The following is an 8141-nucleotide window of genomic DNA, read 5'->3' on the forward strand; positions in this document are numbered from 1 at the left end:
TTTTGGGGACTTGGAGACCTTTCTGGTGGAAATGTATTACTGCATGCAACCTGTGGAAGAACACTGTACATCAGTTGTGCTTCAGACCCCTTACCTAAGTGGATGAGTCTGGTGTTTTTGAGCGTGTTGAAAGAGTAGTAAAAGAGAATTCAGTCAAAACTTGGTGAAGGACGTGTCTTCCAAGGATAGAAATGAATGATGTACTATTGTCCTCATATCTATATCAGTATAATGTTGATTTTGTTTTTGAGACCTAAACTCTGAGCCAGACCTTCTATTTGAGTCTGTTTGTGTGACATTAGTATGTAAAGTTGCATTACATGGTCTGGAAAACTCCTACTAAATACCTAGTGCAGCTTGAACAACTCAGCCAGAGGCAAGTGTGTGATGATTTAGGCCTGCAGTTTGCGCAATAGTAATGTGTAGAGCATTAGATTCCTTTACGTACGGCTGCAGATCCAACCCAACTGAAGAAGCCAACTTCAAACACCAAACATGTCTTGATGGATGGGCTACAATTTGGGGTAAGGGGGGCACTGTCATTTTGATGTTTGGCTGAATCATCATTTTAATGACTAGCAGGTCTAGCACTCCAGTCCAGCACATGTGTTAGCTGGTGTGTGTTGGGAAACACTGGCTCAGGCTTGTTTAAGCTGGCGACAGTAAACAGCGCTTGTGTGCAGTGTTCTCTTGCTGTTGGTGTCACAATTCCCATTGTGCTGCTCTCTGTTGCCTGTGTGGAATTGTGAAAGGAATCGTTCAGTTCCAGAACCTTTTTGGAAGTAGGACTCTGCTGATGATGGAGTGTTATGCAGTATTGTGAAAGTGGTAACTGTGGAGATGGAGCAATAACAGGAACATGGACCTTTACCCGCGTGGCATTATTACTACATAAGTCTTTTCAGGAGGTCAGCTGAGTCAACCACACACACTCTCACACTCTCTCAGAGCAGATCTGCAGCCAGGGCACTGTTAGCAGCTCACACTGAGGCACTTATCTTAAACCCAGTTTCACATCCTTGCGGACAAACATGTATGTTAATGAGAAGTGATTCTGCTTGCTCAACAAATGTGGCTTTTACTGCTTAATAAAACACACACACACGAAAAGTGTAATTGAGTTTGAACTTACGAGGTTCAGAAGGTTACGAGGTAGAATCCTGTACACTGTATCTTCCTCACATTCAGGTTCCTAACAGTTAACTGCACTTACAGTACGTTACAGTTTAGTTATGTTAACTTAAACTGCAATTTTTATGTATATATCTACTGTGAGGTTCATTTCCATTTAGTCTGAATTTACAATAATGTAACTCTGAGCTAGAATCCAATGATGTTACTCTAAAAACCAATGTATTACTTTTACTGAACACTGCAGTTCATTACTGTTGTTCTAAATGACAGTTTATGTATGTTGCTCTGCTATGCATTTAGTCTACAGTTCATTACTATTACTCTAAACTATGATTTATAACTGTTACTGTACACTACAGTCCTTTATTGCTACTGTACAATACCATTCATTATTGATACACTGTGATTCATTAACACTACACTTTAGTTCATTAGTGACTGATCATTACGCTGCAGGTCATTATGGTTGCTCTACTAGACTTGCATTAATTACCACTTCTATGTAGTTCATTACTGTTATGCAAAACTGTTTATAGGTTATTACTGTGAATGGATGATGATTACACGCATTCTATTTCAAACTATAGTTGATCAAGTTTATTACTATCACAGTGACCTCCATTTCGTGGGGTAATGCCATTTTTCCCAGTGTTCTCAGTGATTTTTGTCCTGTCTGAGGGCGGCACGTCAGTCATTTTTACTGACTTTGCACTTGTGCATCACTTAAGGTTCCTGTGGCTTTACCTGCTATTAAACAAACAGCAGAAATAAGCTCAGGTTATATTAATCCATGCAAATCAACATATTGGTAAAATGCTGTTATATCCTGTGGAAAAGTGTCTTAAATATGGAGGCACTCAAAGAAGTGTTTTGTGGTGTTCCCTGTGGCTCAGATCAAGCTGAGGTGTACCCTGCTTGAGTACATCAGACAGATGGTAAAAATAAATGGATTAACAGGTAAAATTTTGTGCTGAAGGCAGTGTGTAAATAGAGTATGTGCTCCTGCATCGTCTCTGTCATTTAGAATGAGATGTCTTATACCGTGTGAACTGGTCATAAAGTTTGAAGACATCTAGTGATAAATTGGCACCACCCCACCTTCCCATAGCAAACTAATCCCATCCTAATTTTACCACATTTATTGTAAACTACATGAACCATGCTCAACACTGTCAACACTGCTCAATCCATTGCTGTTGCTTTTTTTTTTTTACCTACTTTGTGTTTTTAACTCTGCATTGGTAACTTATGGTAACATCAGGCTGCTGGACCAGCATTTAATAAAAACATAATGATCTGACAGAGTGCAAGAAAGCAATTTTTCCCATTGTGCTGTATTTACTCTGAATCAGGACTGGGCTGATTCACCCCAAATTCACACCATCTATGAAATTGGCAAACACAGCGTGTGTGTGTGTGTGTACTTGGGGAGGGGGTGTTTCCATCATACCGCCTCTGCCTCTTTCACACAGCTGTGTATTTACACACACATCTGGAAGCATTTGTCATGATTTGTGTAGTGCTGAGTGGTGTCTGGGTGTAAATATAGTGTCACACTCTCTCAGCACAACTTCACACTCCACTGACTTTCCCTCCATTAAGAGTGTGTGTGTGTGTGTGTGTGTGTGTGTGTGTGTGTGTGTGTGTGTGTGTGTGTGTGTGTGTGTGTGTGTGTGTGAGAGAGAGAGAGAGATGTTTGATATGCTAAAGCAGGAGTAGCATTTACTCAGTGTTTGTTCTGGGGTAACCTTAGCTGCAGCATTTTGTGTGTGTATGAGAGTCTTGGTAAGCGGATTGTGTGTGGGTGTGTGTGTGAGGCAGTGTGTGTAAGTGAATTAAACTCCATCTCTCTTATTGTTTTCTCTCCCTGTCCCCTCCAGTCTGCAGTGGGGAGCTTTTCTATGATTTGATTTTCTGAATGTTATTAAATTCACTTCAGCAGATTCATTTAGAGAAAGCTCCCTCAACCCTGCAATAACACCCCCCCCCCCCCCCCCCCCCCAACACACCCACACGCAGGATTGTTTCTTTGACACATACAGTACTGTGCAGACATCTAAGACCACCCTTCATTTATTTACTTTCCAGACATTTATTTCTTTTCCAAACAAAAATGCAAGCTTCAGATAAACAGTGCTTAAAACTTTCATCTTCAGGAGAGAATCAAGCTCCACTTTTGCTTCAGACATGGAAAAAAATCCACAGGTGTGACCATCCTTCCACTGTGAGAGAGCTCAGTGCTATGGTCTGAACAGATGAATAGCTGCCAAGAAGAAAGGAAAGAAGGACCAAAACAAGAAGAAAACAGTTTGGAAATCTAATCTCTTGCACATCCTTGTTCTCAGAACAAGTGACTGACCTCAGAACAAGAGTCAGACCCCGACATCAGTGAATGTGTTTGGGGTTTGTTGGATTGTGAGAAGCAGAAAATGCAGAAATCCATCGTCTAAGACCTAAACTTTGTATCTCTGCAGATTTCTTTGAAAAAATTGAAAAGCCAAAATATGGACACAATAAATACTGAAAAAAATAGGTATTATATTGACATGTTTAGGCTGTTTTCTGCCTTTTCCTGGTGCTTACAACTTGTACAGTGCTGTGTGGTCTCATATGCTGTCACTACTATGTTAAAACCTTGTTACACCTTCTTCTGCTTTTATGCTTTTATTTGAAAATGCAAGCTGCCTTTTACGTTGTGTGGTCATTCATGATGAGTGGACCAATACTAGAGCTGGGCACTGTGGCAAAATATAATAAGATATTTCAGGAGGTTTTTTATGATGCACGATGTGTCATGATGTTTGTATGCTCTGACATCTTCTCTGCTATGCTTCATCTTCTATGCTCTGACAAGTTAGAACCGTCCAGTTTCTTGTTTTTAACACTTCACAAACTATGCTGTACTAAATCCAAATAAACAGATTTAAAGTAAAGTACTAATATATCCATAACACACCCACAAAACCATATTGTGACATACTGTGATGTAATTTATGATGCTAACAATAAATATTGTCATATTGCCCAGCTCTTACCAATACAAATCAGTCAAAAAAAGAAAATCTTGATTTTTTTTCCTGTTCTTATGAAGTTATCATTACAGCAGTGACTATATATACACACAAACAGGGATGAGATGTGATAGAATCTGTATATAGAATCCAGAAACTAAATATCAGACCGCATTACATTTTGAAATGGCAGTATTAATACAGTTACTTTTTACATATATAGATGAATCCTTTATGAATACTTGGCCACTAAATAAAAACCCTCAATATTGTGTCTGATAAGACTATGTATTTGTAAAAAATGGGAGAAACCAGTTAAAGTGAAAACCAGTGCATGACTGTGTTTCCAGGGTGTAAAGTTTATAAGGTTTGTCAGTAAATGAAGGGATTTACTGATGTGGGAGCTGTGGGCCGATGCAGATATCAGATATTTTTCAGGTACGTATCGGCCTTTGCTGATACTAATGCCAACACAAACATTTGTAAAGTGTGGAACTCGCTGCTACATTTACCTGGATTGGCATCACACACACAATTAATGTTGATTTCTGTACGGTGACAAATGAATACATTTTGTAAGTGAATGGAAAAAAAAGTCTTAAATGCACATATTTCAAATATTCTGCTTTTCAGGAGCACAACAAATACCTCATCAGATATCAACGTGAAATATTGGTCTAGTCTAAACTAGACTAGTCTAATGCTCTTGATGATTTAGTAAATATCTGCTGATATCAAAATGATTCCAAAATCATTGTGCATCCCTATGTTTCATATTTTATAAACAGAGGCGAGTGGAGTAGCCTAATCAGTGTTTTATGTTCCATTAAACTATTATCTGAAGTTCAGTGAACATTTTTTCCTCAGCAGGAACTGAAATGTAGCTCTGTTCAGGATTCTTTTGGTCTAAAATAAAATGCTAAAGCTCCAAAGTCAAATTTGTGACCGATCACAATGCAGATGATGTCACCAACAAAACACAATGCAAATAAACACAAAAAAGGAGTTTGTTACCTAAAGAACCGTTGGCTAAAAAGTAGACTCCCTTGCTCACTAATTTATGTAACTAGTTACTACTCACCTCTGTTAACAGAATACGTTACTGAATACATTTACTGCAGTGTACTCATTATACAGTCATAATGCCTCTTTCAAAGGTGCCCAACTGTGTATGTGTAACTGCATGTATATAGAATTTAACTGCATGTATATAGAACCCAAAAACTTCATCCTAACCTTAATCTCAGTAAGAAAAAGACAATTTTTCAGTTTTGAACTCTGAGACAAGTCACATTCATAGAAAGCACTTTATAAAATCACACACATCTACGTTATGTGTGAAGCGCACACAGGCACCCGCTGAACACAGTGTGTGTTTGGGTCCTGGTGTGTCAGGATGAGAGTGTGTCAGAAAGGAAAATCAGAAATGCATTCAGAGCGGCTGTGGGGTTTCGGTCCTCCTGCTCTGTGTGATGAAGCGCTGGCGATGTTGCCGCTGCACATCGCTTTTGTAAGCAAACACTGCAGTGTGTATTCTTCCTGTGTTGGTAAATAGAGTTCCGCTGGATGTTTAGTTATGTCTGCAGTCAGTGAATGGATCATTCTTGGGTTTCTGACTGACTAACCATTGGCGATTGGATATTGGTTTTAGTGTGTGAACGTGTAGCTGTGCTGAGAATGAGGGACATGAAGGAGTGAGAGAGAGAGGGGGGGGGTGGGTGAGGCTTTAGAGTAAATGTTGCATAGGGTGATTAAAATCAGCCATTTGTGCACACACACAGCAAACATCACTATAATCCCAAAACACACACCACACTTGAGCTCGTAATTGGTGTTTGTGCGCGGTTCAGCTGGCACATTGTCTGAAAGGATTAAGAAAAACAAAAACGGTGTCAGAACTGAACAAACTCAGAGATAATACGGCGCGAGATAAAGAGGGCGACACCAATGCTAATTAGAGAGAAAAGAGAACTAGACCAGAGGAGAACTAGACCAAAGGAAAGGAGCAGACAAGCGCGAGTAAAGGAGTGTTGTTCTTTGCTGAACCTCCTCATTACTGCTTTAAAGCAGAGGTGTTGTAGTACTGGGAGGCCTGCACAGCACTGCACCGTTTCATTTTTTTCAACTAGTTGGCTAATTACAAGTTTACATCATTTCCCCCTTTACCCCAAAGGTGATTGATCAACAAACAAATAATAAATAGTGGAAGCTTCATAAAGGTGAAAATATACCACCGGGATATGGTTATAATCGACTAATGCTGTAGGCCAATTTGATCTGTGAACAGGTTACTGAAAGCTGGTCTAAACCTTAATATCTTATTAATTTTGCTTTAATAAAGCAGCTAACATTGGTTTCCTAACACAAATCTCTTAACTAAGTTAAATATTTACATTAGTTTGCATGTACAGGATTATATTTTAGGTTATTGATGTGATCCTTTTAGGGGTCAAACTAAATATCTGCACTATGGTGGGGCCATGGAATTGTGTGGTGAACCTCACAACTCTTGCTGACCTCTAGCTGACAAATTAACAACTCTTTTAATGGGTGATTTATGTAGCTAGCTTTGTCTTTATTGCTGTGTGCTGGCTATTATTGCTAACAGCTACTCACAGTTTAGGATTGCCATCTGTCCAATATTTCCCTGGATTGTCCGGGTTTTTGGTTGCCTGTCCAAGGAAAAATGGAGTCCATTCTTGGACACAATGTCCAGGAATCCAAGTATTTTTCAATATTAGTATTTCTGATGAACCTTAAATTGCTGCTGTGTGTCCAGTCAAACATGTATATGCAAAGAATGTGTTTGATAAGTTCAGGTTATCCTCAATGCAGGGACAAGCACTGCAGCATGAACACTCGGAAGATTAGGTTCTATAGCTGAACTGACATTTGTTTATCTTAGACTGTATCACATAGCATAGCATGTATGGCTACCCAGTTAAATGAAAAATCAAGCTGCTGGTCTTGAGTCCAGCAATTTCGGGGTCGTTAAAATAGTGACAACTTTAGACTACACAGCACTACAAAGTGCATGAATAAGTGTGTGCTTATGTGGTTTCAGACACTGTATGGCATTCTGTTATCTATATAGCGGCTCCTGTTGTTCTTAGTTATGCTAATGTTGTAAATATTCCATGCCAAACAGCCCAGTCTGACAACAGTCCTAGCATACAGGCTTTTGTACGGTACATTCCGTCTGCAGCTATTCGTACATCTGCTAAGCACATTTCCACAGCAGTTATTTTTTGTTTGTTGTTTATAGATAACAGTATGTGAAACTGTAACCACATACAAGTCTGTTTGAGGTTACTTTACAATTCCATATGGTTTGAGGCGTGTGTGTGATCATCTAATGCTAATTAGTGGCTGTAAGTTTCCATTACTTGTTAGCTACATTATATTTGGTATAAAGGGAAAATAGGATGATTAGAATTTAGGCTGAACTGCTGCTCTAAGGGAAAGAGGTACGAGGGCTTATTTTGTCCAGTGTTGCCTGACAGGCCTAGAAATAGCTACTGATTTAAAGGTCCCATATACAACATTTTAAATATCAATATAGCAGCAAAATGGAAAGTAGACCATAGTGGAGTAATGGCGTCCTGTGCAGAGAATGAAGTCACACTGCCTCTGTGTGTGTTGTAAACCGAGCTTCTCTGGTTTTTGTGTTCATAGCTGGCTGCTCATGCATGTTAGTCCCACTCCATGAAAAGAGTCGCTCCCCCACGTTTTCTTATGCCCAATGCAAGAGACCAACACAGTGACCACCCACACAAGACTGTGTATGTCAGATAGTGGAGTGTAGTAGGAAATGTTCAGGTGAAAGAGACCTTCCAAATATTCCTCCATGGAACGTTCCTCAATGCTGTCGAGGCTAAAGTTGGCTTCCTATGTGTATTTTCCCATTCCACCTTAAATTGTGCAGCAGTTACATTCTGCGTCTGAATGTGACTGCTGCACGATTTAAGGTGGAACAGGAAAAAGGAGCCGATTTCT

At 39.5% G+C, this 8141-nt stretch overlaps 1 protein-coding gene across 3 annotated transcripts in view; it reads left to right on the forward strand.

Moving 5' to 3' along the window:
- The window catches only part of pard3ab (par-3 family cell polarity regulator alpha, b), a 197267-nt gene that overhangs the window by 137310 nt on the left and 51816 nt on the right, over nt 1-8141 (forward strand). The gene's annotated exons all lie outside the window — the stretch shown is intronic.

The sequence above is a fragment of the Pygocentrus nattereri genome, chromosome 19, assembly GCF_015220715.1.
Source record: "Pygocentrus nattereri isolate fPygNat1 chromosome 19, fPygNat1.pri, whole genome shotgun sequence".
NCBI classification, from domain to species: Eukaryota; Metazoa; Chordata; class Actinopteri; order Characiformes; family Serrasalmidae; genus Pygocentrus; species Pygocentrus nattereri.